A 27927-nucleotide genomic window follows, 5' to 3' on the forward strand; every position below is an offset into this window, starting at 1 on the left:
TCTGCATATAGTTCACGAATTGTAGGCCACACGGTAGTGAACCATTGTTGGATTGTTGCAGTATGTACACGGTCGGCTTCACCGCCCGCTTTGCCAAAAGAAGTAATGCCTTGACTTTGTTTGAATCTGTTAAGCCAGCCACTGTTGCACTCAAATTCCTCTAATTTTAATTTTTTGGCAAATTCTTCTGCTTACCCATAAGGAGAGATCCCATAAGGAGAGACGCTTCTCTGTGGCTTAAACCACACAAGCAGCGCTTCATCAACGTCGCTCCTTTCAGCTTTTCGTAGTCGCTTGATTTCAGATCGATTTTGTTCAAACGCAGTAACAATTTTATCCTTGTTTTTCCAAATCGTTCGGACTGGGGAATTTACGAGGCCAAATTGACGACACACGTCAAAACTTGTAGCTCCATTCTCGATATCATGAATCACTTTCACTTTTTTTCCACCACTAGAACTTTCCTTTCTGACAGTGCTGCTCTAAAATGCGTGCACTTCGTAACACATTGTTACGGAAACTGAAATCACGTTTACTGTTGACGAGTTCTGTGACAGTCGCCACTACTGAAGTACGAATGCGCTAGGGTAACAGAGAGGTGAGGAGCCTATCATAATATACCTACGGTTGACGAAAGGGCAGAGCGAATATATCAGGTTGCCATATTACAACAACAGATGGTCTTCTACAGTACTCTGATTCTTGGAAAATCTTGTTGCTGATTGAGGCTGAACATGACATTATACGGGCTGTTACAAAAAGGTACGGCCAAACTTTCAGGAAACATTCCTCACACACATATAAAGAAAAGATGTTATGTGGACATGTGTCCGGAAACGCTTAATTTCCATGTTAGAGCTCATTTTAGTTTCGTCAGTATGTACTGTACTTGCTCGATTCACCGCCAGTTGGCCCAATTGAAGGAAGGTAATGGTGACATCGGTGCTTGTGTTGACATGCGACTCATTGCTCTACAGCACTAGCATCAAGCACATCAGTACGTAGCATCAACAGGTTAGTGTTCATTACGAACGTGGTTTTGCAGTCAGTACAATGTTTACAAATGCGGATTTGGCATATGCCCATTTGATGTATGGATTAGCACGGGGCAATAGCCGTGGCGCGGTACATTTGTATCGAGACAGATTTGCAGAACGAAGGTGTCCCGACAGGAAGACGTTCGAAGCAACTAATTGGCGTCTTAGGGAGCACGGAACATTCCAGCCTATGACTCGCGACTAGGGAAGACCTTGAACGACGAGGACACCTGCAATGGACGAGGCAATTCTTCGTGCTGTTGACGATAACCCTAATGTCAGCGTGAGAGAAGTTGCTGCTGTACAAAGTAACGTCGACCACGTCATTGTATGGAGAGTACTACGGGAGAACCAATTGTTTCCGTACCATGTACAGCGTGTGCAGGCACTATCAGCAGCTAATTGGCCTCCACGGGTACACTTCTGCGAATGGTTCATCCAACAATGTGTCAATCCTCATTTCAGTGCAAATTTTCTCTTTACGGATGAGACTTCATTCCAACTTGATCAAATTGTAAATTTTCACAATCAACATTTGTGGGCTGACGAGAATCCGCACGCAATTGTGGAATCACGTCATCAACACAGATTTTCTGTGAACGTTTAGGCAGGCATTGTTGGTGATGTCTTGATTGGGCCCCAAGTTCTTCCACCTACGCTCAATGGAGCATGTTATCATGATTTCATACGGGATACTCTACCTGTGCTACTAGAACATGTGCCTTTACAAGTACGACACAACATGTGGTTCATGCACGATGGAGCTCCTGCACATTTCAGTCGAAGTGTTCGTACGCTTCTCAACAACAGATTCGGTGACCGATGGATTGGTAGAGGCGGACCAATTCCATGGCCTCCACGCTCTGCTGACCTCAACCATCTTGACTTTCATTTATGGGTTTGAAAGCTCTTGTCTACATAACCCCGGGACCAATTGTAGAGACTCTTCGTGATCGTATTGTGGATGGATGTGATACAATACGCCATTCTCCAGGGCTGCATCAGCACATCAGGGATTCCATGCGACGGAAGGTGGATGCATGTATCCTCGCCAACGGAGGACGTTTTGAACATTTCCTGTAACGAAGTGTTTGAAGTCACGCTGGTACGTTCTGTTGCTGTGTGTTTCCATTCCATGATTAATCAGATTTGAAGAGAAGTAAAAAATTGAGCTCTAACATGGAAAGTAAGCTTTTCCGGACACATGTCCACATAACATTCCTTTCTTTGTGTGTGAGGAATGTTTCCTGAAAGTTTGGCCGTACATTTTTGTAACACCCAAGGACGAGAAGTATGTTCGTTACGAGGAATATGGCCGTACCACCGAAATCGTGACGTTGTAACCAAGTTCTCGTTGTAACCGAAGCTCTTATTAGGAAATTTACTGTACGTTATTCATACGTTGTGGGTTGACGTACGGTTACTGCAACACCCTGAAAGAAAAGCTTCTGCTCTTTAATAAGAAGTGCAAATTAGTTTTTGATGTTGTTAGACCACACGAAAGACCGGACGCGAATGCCACGTCACGTCGTCGGGGCTAACCAGACCGAGCGATCGAGAGAGAGAGAGAGAGAGAGAGAGAGAGAGAGAGAGAGAGAGAGAGAGAGAGGCGGGTGGAGGGGGTGGTGGAGAGCTTAAAGAAAGAAAAGAATCGGCTTCCAGCAGGCCGAGCCGGAAATTACCATCGCAGTGGAGAGGTGCGCGCCATCTGTTCTGCCCTCCGCCGCAGCGGCAGCCCTCCCACGAGGAAGACTTCCGGTTGCGCGCGGCGCGGGCGCGAAAGCCAGTAACAGCTGCCCCGCGGGCCGCGGCCTTACCTGCATAGGGCTATTGTGTGTGTCCCCGTCCTCTTCCGTCCAGGTTCCCTCCCGCCGCCATCTGGGCTCCGACTCGTCATTCGGCGCGAGGAGAGGTGAACTAGCTCTGCCCGCACCGCAATTCCGTTCATTCATAAAGGCTTTATGCCGGCCGGTCGGCGGGAGAAATTATTTTGGCGTCGCCGTAAATATGATGCGGCGGTGCCGCGCTCATTGTAATAATTCCCTTATTCATCTAGGCACGGCCTTGCCGCCGCAGTGCGTCGCGCAACTTGCACCATTTCTATTGAAACGCTGCCCGGTGTATGCCCCCGCGCCACGGATAGAGCGAGGAATAGACGGACAGAGCGAGACGGAATAAACGAGGAGCGAGCGAGAGAGAGAGAGAGAGAGAGAAAGAGAGAGAGGGAGGAAGAGAGAGAGAGAGCGCGCGCGCGAGACGAAGTGGGACCGATGTTTTCGCAACGGTCCGCACGCAGCTGTTTCATTCAGAACAAGTCAATGATGGCTGCCTTGAAAGAAGTCTCCCATTCATAAAAACGTAGTGGCTCGATAGTTTGCGCGCCTCCACCGCCAGATGGCAGAGCGGTAGGGTCGGGCGGGCAGGCCGGCGGCGCGACGTTGCCGCTGAGGCAGCGCCAGTCGTTAGAGAGAGCGTGTGCAGGCGCACCGCACCGCAGCCGCCGTCCGCTGCCACCCACCGCTGCTGTGTGTGTTTTCTGTGATCGCGAGTGCGCGCCTCCTTCGCCCTGCGCCCAGTGTGTACTCTTCGCATCCCTCTCTCCCTCCGTGCCCGGATCTGCGCCGCTCAGTGTGAAATCCGCGGAGCTGCCGCCGCAGACCGGCCTCGACAGCGTCGAAGAATGCTACAACTCGCCGCTTCGTCGAGGACGTCGTCGCTGCCGCAACGCTGCTGTTCCAGCTCTCTGCTGTAAGACATCCCACGTGTGCGTCTCTCTGTCTCGTCTCTGCACTAGCATTTCTCGCTCCGCCTTCTCTAGAGTCTCTTGTGATGTGTACTTCCATATCTCGCGCTGTACCCTCACCGGGTCCCCTGCCGCGTGTGAATCCGTTAGTTCTATGAATGAGGAGCTGGAGTGAGTGTGTGCAGCAGTTTCGGTGATCTGTTCGTATTCGGGTGTGAGTGTGTGCGTTAGTGCGCCGTCGTCCAGTTACTTGCCAGCTTAGCTCTTTGCTTCTCTCTCTCTCTCTCTCTCTTTTATTTTATCGACACTGGAGGTGACGGCCGAGTGTCCTTCCATGCTGACGTCGTGGCAGCCTCGGTTTGTGAACGGCGGGCAGCTCGTAGCAAGAAGCCCGTGGCGCGCAGGAGAAAGCCCGAGCGGGCCGCGCGGCGTATATCGGTGTGGGCGAAGCTAGAGAGACAAGCCAGCTAGGCCGTGGGTGAACAGATGCGCCGAGGACACTGGTACGCGCCGTCCTGAAAACATACGGCAGCCGCGGCCGCGTGCCCGCTGCACGGGCGTGAATGGGGCTACCGCCGGCCGGCCGCTGGCTGAGGGTTGCCCCGACAACGGCCGTCGCAGCCCCGGTCTCCGCAGTTCGTGCACCTCCCCCCGTGTTCTGCCCGTTCGCGTGCCGAAATAGCTATTGCCAGCCGCTCCTTTCTGTGCCAAGGACGTGTGACGCAGGAATTGTGAACGCCTCGGCCTGTCGTAATGCTGCGAGGTATGGTCGAAATTCGACTGACGACCAGTGTACTAATTTCTGCTATCGTTGTGTTCGCCCTTTCTTGGATTCATAATTCCTGAGGAAGGTTTGCAACAACGGCGTAGTATCACCAGATTATGGTTCTATCTCGTGAAAGTTAATCAAATGACAGATATTGCAAGTTCACAGTCGTAACGTTTGTCGGTTAGTTATTGATAATTACCTCTCGTAGGGCGATAGTAGACGAAGGTCGTGCTGACACGTTACCTTGCAATGGCGGCTTAGTCTTTTATATACGTAAACCTCAGAGGCAATATTTTTTCTGGCTGCTGTCGAGATCTGTTTATCTTTACCAGTGATACAGGCTCTTCTAATATACGGCGTTTTCCAGTCTGATATCAGATCCATATTCTTCCTCAGGTGTATGTCAAAGAAAATACGTAAACTTTGTAGCAGTGTGGAAGCTTTGCGAGTCTCTCCGTTAAATACATTTTGTCCGACGCTGACAGCAGTCACTGCTGCTCGCATGACGTAATATACAAGCTTCTGATGAGACGTAAATGTGAAGTGGTTGTGCCTTTTGCGCTCGAAGAAAGTTGACGGAGCCGTAGTTACTCGAAGTGACAGTCATCTCAGCTTATTAGTTAACATATGTTCCAGTGATTATCGTTTGGTTGCAGATTCGCACGCGGAAAAAATCATAAAAAAATTCCGCGCTTGAGAATGGTTGTGTACCTGTAGAAGCGAATGTATCGTACGATTTGTAACGGACGTGCAGAGAATAATTTGCTATTCATTTAGTGGTTTTCATCCGATACATGCGAAGTCTCTAAATTTTCGCTCTCTCTGGTAAACATAGTTCTTTATTACATGTTGTCGGTTTGTCGATTGAAAACATTGCGTGTGACAAGGTTAAACTCTGTTAATCCAGAATCCCTCCGAACCAGTTCAGTCGAGAAATACGGGGTAATATGTTAAGCTACAGACGTCACATATCTTGGAACTGTATCACAATAATTCTAACTAAAATGACGCGTTTTGGGGAGATTTTTAAAGCGGTGCGACAATTAAATTGCTTATTTTCGTAGTACGCTGTTGTTACTCGTATTTAGTGGTTTTTGTATCCTTTCAATTTCTAAAACATGCCTAAACATATCGCCAAATAAAAGTCCCTAATTTTCCCGAATATATATCTAGAAATCATTCACCGAGGCGCTTGTAGCTGAATGCGCCCTATGACAGCATGTTTCTGCAGTATGAAGCGGAATTATTAACTCAGTTTTTCACATGTTTAGATGTTCTTGCAGACACTATAGCCGGTATAAGCTACGCTGTTGATGTGAGATTATTCTGAAAAATGTTAGTACAATTTACTCACGATGACTTAAGAGTTCTAGCGCTGTGTCAGAAAAGATTTTTGCAATATCTATGATTGTATTACAGATGAAGGTTTTTTTGATTAAGTTTTCACCGTCAGGTCGAAAATAACCCTTCTTGAAGTGGTGGCCAGTTGGTGGAACTGTAATTTTTCAGCAGACGATGACTGCGTAATTACCGAAAGTCTTGCGGTTGCCATGAAAATTGTGACTGAGGCAAATTCGGTTCCGTTAATGCCGTTAATGGTTTATTTCACAGTTGGCGGTGGTGATAATGCAGTCCTCAGTGGGCGAAGCGGCGGTAGCTTTGAGGAAGCGTGGCAGCTAGCGCGGCCACGGCGGCGGGGAAAGTGGCGGCGTGATTCAGAACGCGCCACCTGAGCCCCGCGACGCCCATTCATGCCTCTCTCGCGACTGTTCAACTGACTCACTTCCTGGCCGCGCCGGAGCGCGCGGTTCAATGCCATTTTGCTGACTGCGGACGGCGCAAGAGCGGACTTGGGCTAGCTCGCATCCGTCTCGTGTGTGTCAAACGTCAGCATTCTTCGCCGCGACACAGTACCGCAACTTCTGCAATGGCCGAAATCGGAACAGTCTAGGGTTCAGCGAGTTTTCAAACAGGTTGAGTAAGTAGTTTCTTCATCATCAACACTGCGTGAAACGTGGCTGCCACGACTGTACACGCGCCATTTCTATCTACTGTGCAGGTGTAGCGTCGAGGTGTAAGTTAGCGTAGAGATGGTCTCATGTTTCCGTGACTTTCAGAAGTTGAGAACCATGTACATAGCTGTTTCGCAATTTATGCCTGAATTAGTTAACTCTGCCGTATGTGTGACAAGAATTCGTTACAAATCTGTTACGGGAACTGCTGTTATCTCCTGTTTAACGGTAGAGGATAGACAACTAGTGGTAGCGATTACAGGCATTGAAAACGGCTTGTGTTAATATTTACGGGGCAGAAAACAGCTCTAGTTTCCACATTCTGTGGTGTGTAATCGTCAAGTAGCTACTCTTTTTCGCGGAAGCTCACCACGTCTAAACGTTTCACGTGAATTAACGTGTGTGCTAACAATAAAACGAAGAGTGTTGTTCATATTCGTAGTTCACTGTAAAGAAAAAACAAATTTCATATTTATCGGTCAAGAAAATACGCCGGCGCAGTGAGTTCTTACTTCACCGCCTAGATTTAAATCCTACCGAAACTGAATATTAGTGGTAAGACGTATCACCCAAAGCCTTTCCAGAGCGTAGATATGTGCAGTCTACTGATGAAAGTGATTTTTGTGAAGTATTTATCTTCCTGTCTACCAAACTACGGTTTAACTGCTGGTCGAAAGCCATGTAATAATCAGAAGTGCCGAAAACATTCCGAAGTAAGACTACTGAGGCAGGGTACGTAGTATCTGTAACTGGTTCATTGAGAACATATTTTTAATAATGCGGGTCCTGAAAATTTTGCAAGACTTTGGCGTTAGCGAATTTGTTCACAGCCGGGAGAATCCAGAGGAAAATTTTGGGCGTTAGAACGTAGTAATTCCGCATTTTTTACCTAGGAGTAGCTTGATGTGTAACGTAAGATGTTGTGCATACCCTCTACATTGAATAGTTTACGTTGGTAGTGTCTTTATTTCTGAAAACATCTTTTATACGTGACGAAGATGTTTTAATTTTTATTCGCACACACAATAAGGCACTGTGTAATGTTTCCTTCCAAACATTTCTCTGCAGGTGTGCAGCATTCCTACACGAACTTCACGCTAGATAGTAATTTACAAGTACTAGCAGCTATTGTGCTCTATAGAGTCCTGTTGAATTGTATAAATTTTCGTTGTTCATTAAATCCCATCCAGAATTGTCTGTAATGTCTTCAAAAACAGCGCTAGATTAACCAGTGTCGCAATTTCCTGTACATTCCCGTAGGTCAAGGTTTAGGGTAATCGGAAAACTATTTCCAATATAACTATTTCATTCATATTTGTTGGCAAGCAAACCATAAGTCTTGTATTCCTTTTCTTGTCAGTCTGTTTCTATATATTTGCGCCATCATCAGTGGGGGTTGTATGTTATTTGAGCAATAAAGTGTAATCTTTTTACACCAAAATTCCTGAGTTAAAAATTAGGCCTAAACACATTTTTATCTGTGTAGATCATTTACCTTAATGGTTGCCTACGTTTCGTAGGACCTTTATTTACTGACCAGACAGGTTGTCATCTGCCTTAACATGATGTGAAGGTCACTGGAGAGCTAATGATATCAGTTTTCCTTCAAAAAACCAGATTTCATTCCTAAATAAAATTTACATACAACACGTTTTCTTCGTTGATATAATAATTGCACAGATCGGTTAACGTAGGCAAATTTGTGATGAAATCAGCACGATCAGACCATTATCCCCAAAGTATTATTAAAATACCAAGCATACTGCATATCTTTCGCTATGAGGAATAGAGGAGAGTGTGTCACTGATATGGAAGCGAGATAGGGTAACAGTCATTAAAAACAAAAGTTTTTCGTTGCTGTGAGACCTTAGAATCACCATCTTTCTCCTTCCGATGCCGAAATACGATATTTTAACTCCCACCTAGGCTACATAGGGAGAAATGACTGTCTTGATAAAATAGGGGAAATTAGAGCGAGCGCGAAATATTTGTGTGTACGTTTGCCCCAAGTGCTATTTGAGTGGAACAGTAGAGATAGTAAGTGGTTCTCAGAACGTTCTGCTAAACACGTGGGTGAGTTGAGGGATATTCATGTAGAAGTAACTATGTAAAATTACTTTTTCAGTCCTATATACTGCGAATGAAGACAAGTTTTGTTTCTCGCGATAATAACATTACCCAAATATTTAGAATGAAAAATAAAGCAGAATTCGCAAATGAAGGTTGCAGCGGACAAGATTAAAACCGAATTAGCCGCTATAAAAGCAAAGGAAATTAAGATAGACCCTAAAGTACTCGTACAGGGATGTGACAGGCAGCTGGCAGATTGGAACGAGCAACAATAATTTGATAACAAGAGTTTACTTAACTTTGGACAGATCGTCACCGCGAAGTCCTCGCTATCCATCCCTGGTTTAGAATTTACGGCATCCAGTAACTAGATATCGAATCGCTTTGTCTAGAAATTATTCAGAAATACGAGGACGTGTTGAAAAGTATTCCTTCCGAACTTTATATGTGAAAACTCTTACAGCTTTTTAAATTAACATTCTACGCCTTTATTCTTCTTGCATACATATTTGTTTTTCGGTCTTCTCACGCTGGCGACGAACACGTATTTCCCATTGAGAGGTTATCTTGTTGATACCGTCACTGTAAACTCTGCCCTTGTTGACGGAACCACAACTTTACCTCTGCTTGCACCGGTTCATCACTTAAGTGCAGTCCTGGAAGATGTTCTTAGTTTTGGAAACATGAAAATCGGATGGGGTCAAGTCGGAACTGTATGTGGATGACGATCGATGACAGTGAAGGCGTCGGATTGTTGTAGATTTTGCAACGCTCGTGTGGTCTGGCATTGTAATGCTCCGTCTGGAAGAACGAAATCTCACAATCCGAAACTCGATTACAGCATGCTGTTTCTCTCGTACCGACACAATTACGTTACACACCGCGATGTTACACGCGAAGGTTCGGAGTTCTCTAACGGCAGAGGACTGCAAATATGTAGCCATAAAGAATAAAGATGTAGAATGTTAATAACGTTAGTTTCATTTAGAAAGCTTTCCGAGTTTTCACATAAAAATTCGGAGGCGTTACATTTCGGCGCACCGTCGTAGTTACACGCGAGAGTTACCAATGCCTGCTTCTGTTTCACCGCACTGAGGAGCGGTATTTGTTGTGTGGGTCAGGTAGGGGATTGGGCTTATCGGCAGATGGCGGAGTGCGGCAGCGGTTGAGCAGAACAGAGGCTGGGGTCGACGGCACGGCGTGCCTTTAACGGTCGCCACGAGTTCTGAGGGAAAGCCACGTCCCTGCTTCCGTTGCAGGGGACGCTCCCACGCAAGGTCGTCCTCATATCTTCGCCTTTTCTTTGTATTCCGACGCAGTGCAGCTAACAACGTAAGGGAAGTGGTTATCTTCTGACTGTAGCAGACAACGGAAATGTCACTCTACAAAATCTTCCAATTTTTTCCTCTTCCGATAACCACGGTGCAATTTTATATTATTGCGAACGTGTTATTCCAACTTAACCATGGTACAGTGACATTGGTTTGCTCTGAATGTTACGAAATTTTATTACCAAATATACGTTCCCACTGGGTGTGCTTAAAATTTATTCTATATTTCTCAGTAGCTAAGCCGAAACGAAGTATCTATCCACTTCTGGTTTTGCTAATTTCCGTACTATCTAATTAAACTTTGTCTCGTTTTCATGATTTGAATTTACAAGACATGTAGAAGTCAAACATCTCCTCCCCTCAAATTCTTGTTCATCTCATAATCTAGTAATTTTACTGAGGTAAACACAAACATCAGATAGCAATGCAAATCCCTCTTCTCCCAAATGATTTCGCAGTGGTTTACCAAGACAGCGTTCAAATGTACGTAAACGTGCTTGTTTAATCAGATTATTGACGGCTAGACATATTGTTCGTATCTGTTCATGGCCCGTCCAGTTTTCTACGAAAGACACTTGTAACTATCCACTAAAAAGTTTAGGCACTGTAATTCGTGTCTCAAGTATTGCAAAAGATCTCAGATGCAGGAAACAAAATATACACTTACCCTTATAGTCTGATACAATTTTCGTAAAAGTAGCCAATGAAATGTTGCTCGTCGTTATCATTATTGGATATGACGTGAAAGATGCTTAGGCTTCACAAAAGTTCTGAGTGGGAACTGGTATGTTTCAAACTATTGCTTTATCTTGACCATCGGTGCAATTTCTCGTTTACAGTGCAATATTTGTGCATCTCTTATTTTGCTTCCGTGGAATAGCTATTGAAAATTTTGTAATGTCACACTTCTGCTTCGAAACATCCTGGTGTGAGTTTTTCGTTGATGTCTGGAACATTAGCGCCTTCTCGGTACGATCGGTATGTAATATTTTTGCCACCGATTAGAAATAGATAAAAGGATGTTCCACAACTACGCGAAATTTGTTTTAAATAGATATCCACAAGTGACCATGTTTCCACGAAACTTTGTACCTTTAATGATTGTCTGCCGAGTTAGCTACCACAAGAATAATCATTTCTGAGATACATATTGCCGTACAAATGCGAAAGCACTGGTTCATGAAACTTCCTGGCAGATTAAAACTGTGTGCGTGCCGAGACACGAACTCGCGACCTTTGCTTTTCGCGGGCAAGTGCTCTACCATCTGAGCTACCCAAGAATGACTCGTGCCCCGTCCTCACAGTTTGTTCTGCCAGTACCTCGTCTCCTGCCTTCCAAACTTCACAAAAGCTCTCCTGCGAACCTTGCAGAACTAGCACTCCTGGAAGAAAGGTTATTGCGGAGACATGGCTTAGCCACAGAGCTTCTGTGAAGTTTGTAAGGTAAGAGACAAGATACTGGCAACTGAAGCTGTGAGGACGGGGCGTGAGTCGTGCTTGGGTAGCTCAGATGGTAGAGCACTTGCCCGCGAAAGGCAAAGGTCTCGAGTTCGAGTCTGGGTCCGGCACACAGTTTTAATCTGGGAGGAAGTTTCATATCAGCGCAAACTCTGCGGCAGAGAGAAAATTCCATACTTGTTCGTTTCCGTGAAACCAGTTTTGGAAATAAAGCATGTTGCAAGTAATGATGCTGATTAAAATACTTGATCAATATTTGATTAAAGCCTTAATTATATATTTGCCTTGTTTTGAAATCATTTTTCTCTGTTACATACAGTATATTCGATAAGTGTGGAATGCCCTTGCTGAGGAAAGGATACTGTTGAGTTATTGATAGTTCCACAAATGTTTTATTCCTTTTTTTTTTTTTTTTTTTGACGCTGTGGCGTGATCCCATACAAGGAATTTAAATGACTTGTTAGTTTGCATCACAGTACAGAATTTACTAAAATTGAGTACGTAAATAAGAAATAGAAGAAATGGGGACTTTTGTCGTCCAGTACCCTGAAGCATGTGTAGAGTTCCGTTACAGACTTCGTTTTGCTCGCATATTGTCTCTTCTTGAAAATTGCTGACAGATTTTTGTGTTGTAAGGAGCGTGTCGTGAAATACTAGAAAATGAATGTTTTGAGAGAATATAAGCGTTTCCTTTTAAATATCTATCGGCAGGTACGAAATCTACATTAGGCTGTCAGTAAGATACTAGTATTCGATCGTGTGTTCGGCGAGAACAGCGCCCTAGTTTTTCGTATTTAGTAAAGATCACATCGTATTTCTAATATCCGAAGGGGAAGAAAAAGAACACTCCATGCTCTACTGAAGCAACGGGGGATCCCCGTCAGTCAGTTTATGCTTACTGATATTTAACAGCACTGTCGAAATACCTTTTCGCCCCATTCATCAATGTATGAATGGAAAGTTGGTCTTCAGTTGACCTTCGTAGATATGTTTAGACGTTTTACTTTCATTCATTATTTACTCCACGCTGATATGAAAAACGCCTACGAAGACCAGATTGTGAAACTTACGAATTGGATGTGATATAATATACCTGTACATTTTCCTAGTGACAAATATTACTGATGTGAACGTTAGAACAAGTATTAAATTGTCAAAAGAAAATGATCACCCAGAAATTGGAAACATACTGCGGTTCTCTCCCAAAGTTATCATTAATATTTAGTTCGTGCTAAACTTAGGGTTGTTGTCTAGTCTCTTAAGACACAGTTTCTTCCTTATGGACGCTTATGTATATTTATTGTTCTGAAACTTTGTAAATGTGTAATAACTGTAGTGCTGTTGTTAAATGTCGTTTCATATTTCATTTATGAATCGAGCATCAAAGTTTTGGTGTCGTACCGTGTATTATATTTACTATCTCCGCATGGTACTTGCGTCGCTTCAGAAAGCATTTGAGAATTTTCTGAAAATTTTTATAAGCTAGCTGTTAGTGAAACATCTGTGGGTACGTTTATCTCCCCGGCACGCCGTTTTAGAATACAGGATATTTTTAAGTGTCGTGCTGTTTTAAAATGTGTTCAGTAAAGAAAGTTTTCTCACCAAAAAATTCGATCAATGTCGCTGGCTAGCGATTAAAGTATTCCCTGTGCCTTCAGTATTACGTTAGTCATGTGCGAGAGTATTACTAATAACGTGATTTTGAGGTTTTCCACGTAACTTAAACACCTGTATACAAAATTTGTTGTTGGCTGTAATCAAGACAGATTGCTTGTGTGTACTGAGGCTCTATACTCGACCTTCACGTGCTAGAAGTAGTCAGAGATTAAAGTTAAAATTTTTGTTAACCTTTCTCGTAATGCGGGCTTAGCAGGATCTGCTGCTAACGTGCATAGGTGTATTACGTGCATCTGATTTGGGGAAGTTTTTACAGGCGTTCCTGTTTACTTACTCGACTATTCCTTCGCAGGGGCTGATTTAGGTTATGTTTGCAGCACAGATTGGAATAAAAATCTGAGGATGTTTTCTCGTTTGATTAAAGCGAAGTCTTAATAATAACTAGTTAAGAGTTTAGAAACATCTGCGTGTCTTGGAAGTTACTGAGGAAAAGATAATGTAAGGACCTGTAGGCATTAGTCGAACGAGATATGAACATGTTTCATTGAGACTGCATGCTACCTGCGATGGGTTATTGTGTCCGACCCATTGTGCTATTGGAAGGCTTAGTACGTGGAAGTAAATTACTCTGACACTCTCTCGTAATACCACCATGTTTTGTTTTCTTTTCGATAGTCTTAAATAACGCGTGATGTATTTGTTCTTTACTAAAATTATTAACTGTAATTTCATTTATTTTATACATGTAGCAAGATGTTTTGTCAGTGAATTTCTGCACCAAGTAATCTTTGACTGGAAGTGCTGCAGAGGGAGGAAATAATTCCAAAGACAGTATTTAGGTTTTTTCTATTATCCTTTAGGTACAAGTAAATGGCTAAACGGGAATGGGAGTCTAAGGAAGTTAATCTATTGCTTTGTGAGTTTAGGAGTTCCGTCAATCTAATAAAAGTATTACCATTTTGGAATGACGTCAATCAGCTCGAGGTTGACTTAGGTTCTGTCGCTATACGCCCCCGTAGTCTCCTCAATGGTGTATAACGCCCAGGAAAAAGTACTGTTCCTGGAACTCCAGCATGCGAAAAGAGCAGAGAATCCGTTCCTAATTTGTGTGTTTAACTTATTTTCGTGGGGCGCCTGCACAAGCTATTCTCTAGAATCGTACGTAATAAAAAGCACCCTGTCTCGGTTTGAGACCCATTGAACGCAAACATTTCATCTATAGGAATATTTTGTCAAAATGTAACTTCGGGGAGATTAAGGCGTACTTTGCCACAAAGGTGTAACGTGACAAGAGATTCATTCTGACATTCAATAAATTGTGTGATATAACGTACATTGCGTTATTTTTCGTTTTTGGCTGTCGCCCGTGCTCTTATCCTAATACAAGCGGTGGACGTTACCTATCTGCGTCTCAATTTAAAATTTTAATTTCAAATCTTATCGTTCAGCTTTTCTTTGTATCAGAAATGTTATTACAAAGATGAAGATAGCTTTGAGTGGCAGTCTTGTGATGGCTGCGTCTTTCGTCAGTTGGAACATAAATATTCATTTATCTTCTGTGTAGATAGGCATTCAGTGACTGACGTTCATAACTGTTCACAGCGTGAAACGAAAACTTTACAGATCCTCATGTACCACTGTTTGTCACTAGCATGGTGTTGTGTAATTTGAGTCCCTTTAATTAAAACACAGTATTAATCCGAATGTCTTCAACTGTGTGTTTCAATTTTATATTATTTGTCGCGTACCCTGGTGGGTTAGTTGTTAGGTATCGGACTACAAATTACAAGGTTTGTCGTTCTGTCGGTCCTAGTACTTCTGTCACTTATTGCTTCATATACTTCTGGCAATATTTTGTCGATGTGGAAAAGGCCAAGTTGTATCGTGATTCAGGGCCGATGTTAAACCGTAACTCCCGTGTAAATGGATGGGTATGATTGTTCAGAAGTCGGAGAAAAGTAAGAGGCTTGCAGACCAGTAAAACAATAGTACAAGAGCGTGTTGTTCAAACCAAGTAGAGTTTTGCTAGGACTTCACATCTTTTACTGGTGAATAGTACTATGAAACCAACTTTATTATTGGAATCATAACAAGTGAAATAAACTGCCCGCAAGGACAAACATGATTCATGTTTGAGGGAAAATGTTTCTTAGATCTCTAAGCGGAGAAGAGCTTGACACCTGGACCATATTTCTGTCGTCATGAGAAACATCGATATTTTATTGCCACTGTTAGGTTAATTGGAATGGTAGTGAACTGACTTTGGCTCATGTTTCACGCACTATGAAAAAAATCGGCCGTACCTTGGAAGGAACAAACGTTATCCCTGGTGTATTTCAGATGTAAGAAAATCGGGAAGCGCGCCACAGAGTTACAACCTCATTTTTTTTAAAAAAAAAGTAATGTTCAAATGTGTGTGAATTCCTGAGGGAGGCGCAACCCGTGACATGGCGCCTCAAATGGCGCGGCATTAACTTTGTATTGTGTACAGATTATGCGAATGCTCAAGTTTCCAGACAATGTTCTGATGCATTGCCACACAAGTGTACCTCAAATGGGAATAAGGAACAGAGGCTAGAACAAATATTCTGTAAGTTTCGTAGAAGTGAGCCTGTACTTTCTGGACCGTGTTTCCTGCGCAAAGCACCTGCAGTTTCTTCATAGGATGCATTCTATAGTGTTTGCTGCATCTTTGTCGTATTTGTGTAACGAAACGTATTTAATATAGATTATGTCGGTTCCGTAGAGTATTTCATTTTATCGAATGTGTCTCCAGGCTCTCTTTTTCTCTCTTTCAGTGGGCATGGTTTCGTTAGCACTCCATTTCTTAGGTGGCTATTAGTACCTGTCACCTGTAGCCAACATACATTTTTTGCATATGTCTGATTAACTTCTCTGTTGCATATCGCATTCACACACATACATACTGCAATTCATTGACAGTCAACTGTTTGCCATTAAAAAAACGTATTTTATGCAATTGTGGATGATGCTATTTCATTCAGCATGATTCACATTAAAGATTGTAGACCGCAAAAGCAATCAAACCGAAAACTTTATAATGCGGTACGCCCTAAAACACACACCTGTACATCTCGGGAAATTGCATATGACATGAAATCGTAATCTGCAGACGATTCTGTTCAAAGGAAATGCGTAAGTAGTTTTACCTAATGGGTGTTCATGGACTGAAGGATCGTTGTTTTTAACGAAACAGAAGGAAAGATACGTCCTTTGCGACATTTTTCCTGCTGTAGAAAAACATGAGCCACATTTTGTAGGCTGACGGAGACACACACTGGGAGAATTTGTGAGGTGTGGGAGCGGGGAAGATTGTGGGTTGGTAGAGAAACGTAACCAATTTGTTAGGCCGGAAGGAAGCAACATTAAAATGGCGACGGGCGTATCTAACAATAACAGAGAACAGGTTGTTGGAATATAAATGCAGACAAAATACTGTAGATTTTGCTTTATGGGCGTACTGTCTTAAAGAGGATTAACAGAAGTAAATCATTCATGAACCTGAAGGTTGGCTCAAACACATGTCTTTCTATGAATGACTTTACTGGAAACGGTATTCACACACCAACCCCCTCCCCCTCTATTTGTACTGACTCATTCATTCAGTTCACATTTCGGTGCGGAATCAAAACCTGGTTTATTTCGGATAGACGCTGCTTCATTTGTACGAACTGGACTAGAGGTTAGAACAGTGACTTTCAATTTGAAATAGCGAAATAAGGTGATTAACTCGATTAGGGACGTCATTCAAGTGGCGCTGGTACGTTCTGATGTCGTCTTAGGTTAGTCTGTCAACAAAAGCGTTATACGAGTGTTGTAAGGGGGGGGGGGAGACAAGACATAGGGCATGGGGTATTTTTAATATTCTGGAAGACGAATTGCATTTTGTAAGAGGCCATTAACAAGCTCCAGCTCCAACCATGTTAAATAACTGCGCAACTGATGATTTTTCGATCATATTGTTGAATGAAAAACACCTGACTACACAATATTGTTTTCCTTTCCCCAAGAGCTGGAGGATGTTGAGGAGGGGAGGCGGCTGTCCCTTTGCCCCCGGCTATGGGTGCCCTTGTCTGTCAGTAGTTTTTACATCTTGCACTTCCGTTTAAAAACTCAGTGACTTCTCAATGGATTTTGTGGCCAAAGGTTCGTCCGCATCGAATGCGGTAATCAGACGAGTTCCGTCCTCAAAGACGCGAAGTTCCTTCTTCCTTCGTGACAAACGGGCCGTGAATGAAGAATCAACATAATCCTTGGGTGCAGATTGAAGTATGTTTGCCTGAATACGGAAATAAACGGGATTGTCAAGTTTGGAGGCATGAGTGCTGGAGAAGCCTTTTTTAGCCCAAAGTTGTATTTCCTTAGATATTAATCAATGAAACTGATTGCGTCACCCATTCATTTGCTTAAAAAGGAAAGGTACTATTTAGTTCGTTTGTAAATCGGTTCTTTTTATAGAAAACTACAGAAAGAAACGTGTCTTAACAGAAACTATAGCCCGTTGGGATCTACCGAGAGAAGGTGTCTGTAGTAAAGACATACTACATTCGTCTTCAGGAGGAAACTTATTGAAGTTACAGTTCAGCATGCCTGACATATGCTTGCCAGGACGGTTCGGTGAAGTCAGCGGCCGATTTCTTCCTTAAGCCTCGCGATGGTACAATTATTGGCCACATGTAGCAGGTCGCGTACGTGTTACGTGTAGACTGCGTTCATGGTGGCAAACAGTAGCTGTTTGGCCCAGTTTAAACACTGCATCGATGTTGTTGTGTTGCTTTAGTAGCTATATACTAATCCCTACAGCTGCAAGAGATTCTTGCACTTTTACTCTCGAAAGCACAATGAAGAAATCGGACAAACGCTCATCATAAGACAGCCTGTGTCGTCTCAGAATAAGTTTTCAGAGTGGCTTAGAGGCTCAGTGATAAAGTGCCTGACAGCGTTTCATAAGGGCCCAGCTTTGACTCTCGGTAAGGCCTAGGATTCTGATTTGTAAGTTTTCACTCTTCTACAATGCTGCAAATGTGAAAAATTGTTCGTAATCCACGTCAAACGGCAGGTCCGCCTATGACTCTGTATGTCAATTCAAAGGTCGGAGGAAACCATCGACTTAACACTTCTATTGGAATAATTGCTAAAAGACTGTGATATTCAAATCGGTCTGAGTTGACACCATTAACTTTTTACTCTCATTTGACAGTGTGATTCCAACTGCAACATATTTCCACTTCTATATGAAGTATGTTTTGAACGTAGTCTCCCTTCACTGTAGCAGTTTCTTTGTAGGTTGTCCTATATCTTTCTATTATTTGTCTAAAAAATTTGACTTAGTTCTGATCATAATTTAGTAATGTTGAAGAGTAGCCTGTAGTTTGTCGTCTGAAAGACCCAATCTGAAATAGTGAGAAACGATAAAGCGTGTTTGGATCTCTGAGCATATAGGTGACTGTACTGCAATAACGAATATCACAATAGCCAACTAAATTGAAGAGAACGGAAATATCTAAAAAGGGCAATCACAGAAATTGAATATAGTTACAAGGAAGATATCTGAAAAGAAACCTTTGGTAACAGAAGAAATACTTCATCTGATCGACGAAAGAAGTACAAAACTTTTCAGTAAAAGACAGGGACATAGCAATATGTCACGTAGGGATTAAATGAAGTGCGGGTAGCCAAGGAGAAACAGCTGAAGTGAAAAATGGTCATCTGAAGGACTGATTTGACACATACACAAGTCAAAACGACCGTGCATGAAATGACGAGCAAGGCTGTCAACATTAATAGCGGAATGGGAATTCGACTGTCAAACCCAGAGGAGAGCAGAGGGTGGAAAGATTGCAGTGAAGGTGTCTGAGGACGACGATTTGGCTGATGTGATAGAATAAGAAATGAGACATTGTAAAAGACATAAGGGATGCGGTGTTAGTTTACCAGAGCTTTAACACTTGCCATTAAATAAGGCAGAATGGAAGATTACATTTGAAACTTCCTGGCAGATTAAAACTGTGTGCCGGACCAAGACTCTTACTCGAGGTCCCGAGTTCGTGTCTCGGTCCGGCACACAGTTTTAATCTGCCAGGAAGTTTCATATCAGCGCACACTCCGCTGCAGAGTAAAAATCTCATTCTGTAAGGTTACATTTCTTCGAAATTCTAAAATCGTTAGAGGAAGTGCCAATCAAATGACTATTTAAATTGGTGTGTATAATATACGAGACATGCTATATACCATCAGGAACATATTATCCACCCACTAACGAAGTTAGCAAGAACAGGTAAGTGCGAGAATAATAGCACAATCAGCTGAACCGTCTCATGCATCAACATTGCAGGCAAGAATAATATAGAAAAGAATGGAAAAGAAAATAATGTATCTGTTACATGGCGATCAGTTTGGCTTTAGGAGATGTAAAGGTACTGTAGGCAGTCCTGATGTTGCGGTTGACAATGGAAAAAAAAACCTGACGAAAAGACACGTTTATGGGATTTGTTGACCTGGAAAAAGCACTATACAATGTAAAATGGTGCAAGATGTTCGAAATTGTGAGAAAAATAGGAGTAGAATATAGGGAAAGAACTATCAGGGAACAGTAAGACTTAGACCAAGAACGAAGTGCTCGGATTAAAAATGGGGTAAGACGGAGAGCAGTCTTTAACCCCTCTGTTCAGTCTGTACACCGAAAAAGCAATAATGAAAATAAGAGTGGTTAGAGTAGGATTAAAATTAAAGGTGAAGGGATGTCAGTGGTAAGTTTCTCTAACGACCTTGTTATCAGTAAGGGTGATGCGATATGTTGGAGTGAACGTAGTAATGAGCACTGACATGGATTAAGAGTAAGCCGAAGAAAGACGAAAGTAATGAGAAGTAGTACAAATGAGAACAGCGAAAAACTTAACATCGAAATTATAGAATTCTGGCACCTTGGAAGTGAAATACCCATGACGCATGAAGCAAGAAGGGCATTCGTGGCCCGATAAATGTACCGGTATCAAACATCAGTCACATGAACGATGAGACAAAGGATGAGGTGGTTCTCCACACAATCGGCGAAGAAAGAAACAGAGAACACTGACAAGAAGGGGCAAGATGATAGAACATGTGCTAAGACATCATGGAACAACTTTGATGGTGCTAGATGGTAAAAACTGCAGAGAAAGACGGAGATTGGAATACATGCAACATCTAATTGAAGACCTAGGGTGCAAGTGTTTCTCTGAGATGAAGAGGTTGGCACAGGAGAGGAATTCGTGGTGGGCCGCATCAAACCAGTCAGAAGACAAGTGAATCAATAAAAATAGTTCCAGTTTTATTAAAGATCACATTTATTTGCGCCTGATAACATTCTGATAAGATTCCGTGCTTTTAATAGATACTTAACTTTATTTGTCAAAAGCGTTGTTAATAAAGAATTTGAAAATAAATTGAAAATTCGCTGTCAGTTTCAGAAAGATCTAAAGGACATACGGATCACAATAACAATGGAGATAAAATACATTTGTTCTTAAACCGTAGCAAAACTACACTGTGCGGCAAGAATTTCTTGGAAGTGCAAGGGGACCACGCAGGTTAGCTTCAATCAGAAGTATTCCCAACAATTATTAATAAATTTTTATCAAGATGAGGTACACAGCTTAAGTGATGATTCTTCTCGTGATAAGTCCAGCATAATTAGACGTTTGAAATTATAGAAAGTCCTCTAAAATATTACTGCCCTGTCCCTGTGCTTCTGAGTGGTGCCCACGTAGAAACAGAGCTTGCCTGCCATTCCTACGGAGTCTGTCTCGATGACGACGTAAGAACACCGCAGCATGTAGCCTCTGGTGAGTTGCCGACTTCACGACTCGGCGCACTGAAGAAAGCTGTCCGCCATAGCTCACTGCTTCGGTATTTAATGAGACATCAACCAATCGCTATCCACACGCATGATATCCATGGGTTGGTAGCTGCGGCCCCTGGCAGACCTGGGTTCGGTTCTTACTGCAAACCCAGAGAGCTGCTGCACTAAAAAGTGTTCAGAGTGCGGCTTATCGATTGTGGTGCGGTACTCCCTGGAATCGTGAGTACTGTCACCACAGAATTAAAAATCCGCTGTTTCGAAACCCCTATAATTCCCATCTATCGTGACGCTTAAGTTAGAAATTTGGATCAAATATGCGCAAAACCGTCCTTTGTAAAGTCGCAAAAACTTCATGTCCTATGACGTCATCCTCGGACTCCATGACGCTTCAGACAGCAATGTCTCGACACATGCGAGAATAAGGCCGCACTTCAGAAGTTCATGTAACGTGCTGTGGATTGATGACGTCTCATTGGCATCAAACTTCACCGCAATCCTGCCCAACACAACCGTGGACTTGTCACACGCTGGGAAGGTCGTGGAGGTTAGGACCGCGACACACAGCCTTGAAATCACGCGGTTTTCTTAGGAGTGGCCGAGGAAAACGTTTCACATACTGCCTCTCATCGGCACGAAAAGGCCTTGCGGGGCAGCATAAAGGACCTCAGTGAAACACACCTTTCCCTGGTGCGTTGATTCCTACACATTTCGCAATCGAAAACGATAGTGTGCAGCGCGATGAGCAACAGGAAGACGTTCTTGACAAACTTTCTCACTGCTGACACCCTCGAACGATTCAACCAATCTGACACTGTGGGGCTGCATTCCCATTAAAAAGCAATCTGACCCCATTTGGAGCGCAGTGCGACCGAAATTTTTGCTCGTGAACAGGTTGGAAACACTAGGGACCGTTCAGCACCAGTCGACTAAATTTGAAAGCGATCCGAAGTAGCAGAGGCTGCTTGTGCATTTTCAGCGCTCGTATTTTGTTCCTCTGTGGCCGGATCGCGTGGGCGGCGGCGGTAGGAGGTGGGGGGGGAGTGGGATATGTGACGTTGACATATGCTTGAATAAAATGGCAAAGGATCATTCTAAGATCTTCTCAGTTCGGCAAAACCATCAGTTCCACTGACACCTTTGTCGAGCATCTAAAGTGTAGCTGCACAGATGGAACTCGTGACGAGAGTCCCAGACGCCTGCAGGCAGGCAACACTGCTGCTCTTTCGCTGCTTCAATGCTCTTCTTGCGCGTGATGCAACATCTTGTTCGCAGAATGTTGAAGGGATTGTCGGTTTGCTAGCACCCAGGACTTCGTCATGGGTTCTGTCTGCACAGGTAAATTTTCTAAATTGTCAGTGAAGGTGTGGATGCGTGCAACCAAGAGTTTTATCGAACTGCGATGTTATAGAAAGACCCTTTGCCGTTGCTCACGCGTGTGTCAGTGTCGCATGCCACTGTGGTCACGTCAGAGGACGATACAAAATAGGAGCGAGCCGGCGGTGATGGCCGTCCGGTTCTAGGCGCTAGTCTGGAACCGCGAAGCCGCTACAGTCGCAGGTTCGAATCCTGCCTCAGGCATGGATGTTTGTGATGTCCTTAGGTTCGTTAGGTTTAAGTAGTTCTGAGTTCTAGGGGACTGATGACCTCAGATGTTAAGTCCCATAGTGCTCAGAGACAAAATAGGAGCGCCAGAAGAGCACAAGCACGCTTTGCTACTTCGAATCACGTGGAAATATCGTCGAATGGTTTTGAACGATCCCTAGTGATTCCATCATGTACACTGGAGCAAATGTTGTGGTCGCACTGAGCTCCATGTTCGACGTAGATACATCCCCACAATGTCTTTAGAGAAATGTTGGAACATCCGAGGGTGTCAGAAGTGGCAAAGGTTGGTAAGGTCTTCCTGTTGCTCAACTCTGCAACCTCGTTTTAAATCGTGGAATGTGTTGGAATCAACGACCCAGGGAAAGGGGTGGTTTAATTAACGGCCTTTGTCACCCCCTGCTGCCTTTTCGTGCCGATTTTGAGCTGTGGAGTATGTGGAATGTTTCTCATAAGAAAACTCGCGTAGCTTCAACGCTGTGCGTCGTAGTTCTGACGTTGATCGCAGAGGCGTCCAAAGAATCGATGAAAACTGGTTTGGCGATATTGGGCAGAATAGTAGAGTTTGTTTCCAGTGTTAAATCATTAACTCGCCTTACATGCCACATCAATTTGCGAGCTGTGGCCTTTTCTTTCCTCGCACTTGTCGACGACGTCTTGCAGTTTGAAGCGTCGTTGAGACTGAGGGTGACGTCGCAGGGCGAAACACTTTCGCTCCATTACAGAGGAAGATTTTACATACCTTTCACTCAAAGTTGCGTGCCGCAATACGTGGAAATTACGGGCATTCGAAAAAGTGATCCTTTAATTACGTTCCACAGTGTCTCTTTTTCGTATATACATATACATATACATAAGCATGGTTGGCTGATGCCCCAGAGATTTACATGTAAACAACGCCTTTAACGTGAGATTTGGACACATTTTTAGCAGTGTCTGCCCCAAGTTGTGGCATGCTGTTAAGTTATTTTATTTAACGGTATCGTGTTGCTCTCTGAAATGACATCCGACTGGCAGCGTAGGTTCACTGCTGACAGCAGTTTCCTACCCTGTAGGTAGACGGTTCTCTGTAGAGCACATATATCTATCACCATAGACTAATTTGTAAATCTGTGTGTATAAGAACAGTAGTCGAGGAAGTCTTATACGCACTGCGTTCTAGGATTTTTTTTGTGAATTTCGTGGCACACTGTATTTGGTTATACCATCTAGTAGGTGAGTGACCAGCGCGGCTGATTGCCATTCGGAGGAGCTGCGTTCGATTCCCGTTACTGACAGGGATTTTTCCTCGGTGGGAGGACTGGAAAACGGGGAACACTCAACCACGTGCCCTGTTCGAGGTGTTACTGGACCTAGTAGACGCAGCTTCACATCAAGAAATCTGACAATGGCTAAGACAACGGTGTGCTGACGCACGTCCCTCCATATTGCATCCAGTGACGCCATTGAGAGGATGACATGGCGGTCGGTCGGTCGGTGCTGATGTGCCTGCCTTGCCTTCTAGAATTAACCTACTAAGTACGGGTTGTGGGTGGGAAGGAGGAACTGTGTGTGTGTGTGTGTGTGTGTGTGTGTGTGTGTGTGTGTGTGTTATGACAGGTGTCAATGCAAGTACAAAATGCCACGCATCGTCAGGAGATTTTGATCGTAGATTCTCAAATTAAATATCAAATGTTCATAAGAAGCTGCGTGCAACGTTTTGTTATCGTCCCCATTTGGAATAATTTATTATTCAGTACAGAACTTGTGCTCATTGCACACAGTTTTGTACTCAGAATTGTTAAGTCGTTCATTCAGTCTGACTTATTCGCATTGCTGTTTCCCCGTGTTCTTAATACCATATCTGTTGCACTCTACGTATTTCGACGTTAAGTTTGTGCTGTTTAATGTTACATCCTCACATTGCTGCTGTGGTTGTAGATCTTAAGATTTTGTCAGATAGAGGGTGAAGCGAAATTCGCGCACTCTGGTTTCGCAGAGCAACTCCTCACATGCCAGCGATAGTCCCTCACAAAATTTCGTCCGGCGAATACATTCGGCAGAAAAAGGACGTTAAAGCGTGGCAATCTTAACACTGTAACCATATGTATGTTAAAAACTTCAGTCAGTACATAGCAGTCGTGCTGTGCAGTTGATGCAGTAACTAGCGTGTTGGGTTAGCGTACTGGAGGTCGAGGGTTCGATCCTGGGTTGGGCGCATCTTTTTATTTGCTAATTTCATTCCAACATTGCATACTGTAATGTGCACCGTTTCTTAGGTCACATGTATCCTAAATTTACAACATTTTGTAACGCTGAGCGTAGCAAACATGTGGTTAGACAAATAAGAAATAAAGTTGAAACAAATGACCCCTCATAGTACAGAATAACTGCAGAAACAATATCAATTTCGAGATGCTAAAGGTGGTAGCACAGTACAATAACACATCTACTTGTCATTTATATGTTCAATATGAGCGCTCAATGTCTCTCATTAGTAACCAGTGACAATAATGATGTCAATATTAATGACTACGTGGCCTTCACAACAGAATACGTTGTCCTCAGGACATATGCTCAAAGTGACCTCCCTGCACGTCCAAACATTGCGCAAACCGCCGGATCATACAGCTCTGGACCCTTCGCAGCGAAGCTGCATCCAGAGTAACAAGAACAGCATGATCACGCGCTACCAGTTCTTCCACACTCGTCGGCGAATTAGAGTACACTTGCTCCTTCTGGGGTCCCCACAGGGAGAAATCCAGGGGATTAAGACCAGGTGAACGCGGTGGCCATACAACTGGACCTCCATGCCAGAGCCATTTCCCTGGAAATGTTCCAAATACTGTCGCATATTAATGTGGAAGTGCACTATAATCTTGGAACAATATCCTCTGCCGAACATGTATTGGAACATCTTCCTGTGCATCAGGCAGATAGTTGGAGAGGAATGCATAATACCTTCGTGCAGTCAATCGACCAGGCAAAATGTAACGGCCCAGGCACCTGTCGTCCAATATTCCGGCCCAGACGTTGATACCAAAGCGAACTTCATATCTATGGTCGCGCGTGACTTACGGGTTAACCTCACACCAGTGGTGGGGATTGTGCACATTGACGACAGTCTCAAGAGTGAATGCTGCTTCATCCGACCACATTACGGTGTTCACGAAGCCATCGTTGGCTTCATGTTGTTGGAACGATTCGCAGAATTGCATCCTCTGATGGCGATCTGCAATAGTTGTTGCATGAAAGCATAGTGATAGGGGTACAGCCCATGCTCGTGCAGCACCTTAATGACAGTGCATTGCGAGACACACAGCTGCCGTGCTACGCTACGTACACTTTGCAGGGGTTCTTGGTGTATGACCTCCAGAACATCTTCCCCGGTAGATGGAGCACGGTGAGTCCGTGGACAACCTCTGTCTCACAGTGGTGGAAGGACAGAAACTGACTCCCGAAGGTGCAGCTCCAGATGACGAAACACATTTTTATCTGAATGGCGTCGACGAGGACATCTAGCAACATATTCACGAGCGGCAAAACTAGCCCGGCTATCAGATGCACCAAGGACCAGAATCATATCCACATATTCATCGTTTGTGCATGCCATACGTCTGCCACACTGGTTTAAGGGTTTACAACTAGAAAATTCGATACGTGTATGCATATACGTTGGAGTGTATCACAGGTGCGTTACTCCGCTCGCAACTAGCCCCTTTTGGGGACAGTGCACGCAATGTAAACACGCCATCAGTCCTGCGAGCTGTTCCACCTAACGCGCATTACCCCTCTGACAGATATTGTTCTGCATGATTCAACCCGACACCGCTAATTGCGAAATGTTCGGTTTCGAATTACACCGTTTTCCGAAAGGTAATCGACATGTTTCCACAATTCCGTTGATATAATAATAATAATAATAATAATAATAATAATGCATTTAGATACATAATGAACAGCATGCGGTTACCACTCATTCTTCACAGGTATAATTAGTTGTACCACGGTGATAACACATGCAAGTAGTAACAGTGTCTGTACACTATTCGCAAACCACATTGCTAGCCCTATTGATAACATGAGGCCTTAACGGAATTTAATGGACCTAAACGATACTAGAATAATAGTTGGTACTAATTTATGGGACCACTGGAAGAAGGTACAAAGAAAACAGGTTTCTCATCTAGTATACGAAGTGTTGAAAACAAAACCACGCCCACGACGTGGAAAGGGCTTCTTTCAAATCTGACCAATCTTCCATTTCTACGATTGTAGTACGTAAGTGCAGATTTTTTTTTTTCGAGAGGACATGGTGCAATCACTGTTGACGATTAAGATGCCAGATACCGTACCACCTGGACTTAATTTGCCAAATAAAAAACGTATGCCTCAACCCAGGATCGAACCATCGGCCTCCTGCTTGCTAACACAAAACTCTGTCCATTGCACCAACTGTGCAGCACAATGTGTATGTGCTGGCAAAGGTAGTTACCATACATACGGTTACAGTGTTGCCAGATTACCACTCTTAAACGTCTTTTTCTGCTGGATGTAATCGCCGGGCGAAATTTTGTGAGACATTTTTTTACCGCTCGCATGTGACGACTCGCGCTGCGAAGCAGAGTGCGTGAAATTCGCTTCACCGTGTATAGTGAGTGCGACTAGTACGTTATGGGTTCAAGTACAGGAAAATTTAACGCTCATAGACATCGAGGTTGTTTATAGACGCAATGCTAGCTCAATTGGACGTGCATGGAGGCTAGAAATCGGCCGTGGTCTTGCTGAAAGCTCTATAAGAACCAATTTAAGCGAAAAGTATAGGGACTCTGATCTATTACGATTGCAGTGATGTTTCCGGATTGTCATCGATGAAAACAATGTTCTATAAAGTAGAGCCGAAACAGATGATCTGTTGCAGGAAGAGCGAGCGAAAGATCTCAGTCTGTTGGTAGGAAGTAACGCATGGCTAAAGCAGTTAAGTACAAGCCACCCAAGCGCCTTATTCTTCTGTACTTGTGTTGCATTTGTCATCACTTCCATGACAGAGAAACGAGATAAAGTACATCCGGAACGTGCTGTTAGTTGAAACTGTCAGTACCAGTCAGACAGGGAAAAATTTGGGGTCTCAAATTCGCAAATGGAATAGGAAAGGAAACAACGAAATACATCGTGAAGCATCTTAAACGTTGTTGCTTGGTTTTCTGGGTGCATAAATTTGAAGATTTATTTAATCTGTAAGAGACAAATTAATAGATGCTGTCAGGCACTTAACATTGAGTTTCTTCTTCTTAGAAACGTGTATTCAGTCAACAAAATCGCTATTATTGCAGTGAATTTACAGCTTGGATTGTCACAGCAACCAACTTACGAACTTCTACTGCCATTACAGTATACTACCATTATTTTGAGATGTCAAACTTTTTTCCTTAATACTTAGATGCCTTA

The 27927-nt window shown here is 43.5% G+C and overlaps 1 protein-coding gene across 5 annotated transcripts in view; it reads left to right on the plus strand.

Annotated features, from left to right (window-relative positions):
* LOC126356207 (protein sprouty-like) overlaps positions 1 to 27927 on the plus strand; it is a 523717-nt gene that overhangs the window by 484788 nt on the left and 11002 nt on the right. Inside the window, exon 1 of one of the 5 annotated variants that reach the window (XM_050007019.1) lies at positions 3502 to 3801. The exons of 3 other annotated variants lie outside the window; for them this stretch is intronic. The gene's annotated coding sequence lies outside the window, so the exon portion shown is untranslated. Of the gene's footprint in view, positions 1 to 3501; positions 3802 to 27927 lie in introns of those variants that run through there. One more of the 5 variants, XM_050007015.1, reaches the window with a different exon arrangement.

This window comes from Schistocerca gregaria, chromosome 3 (assembly GCF_023897955.1).
Source record: "Schistocerca gregaria isolate iqSchGreg1 chromosome 3, iqSchGreg1.2, whole genome shotgun sequence".
NCBI classification, from domain to species: Eukaryota; Metazoa; Arthropoda; class Insecta; order Orthoptera; family Acrididae; genus Schistocerca; species Schistocerca gregaria.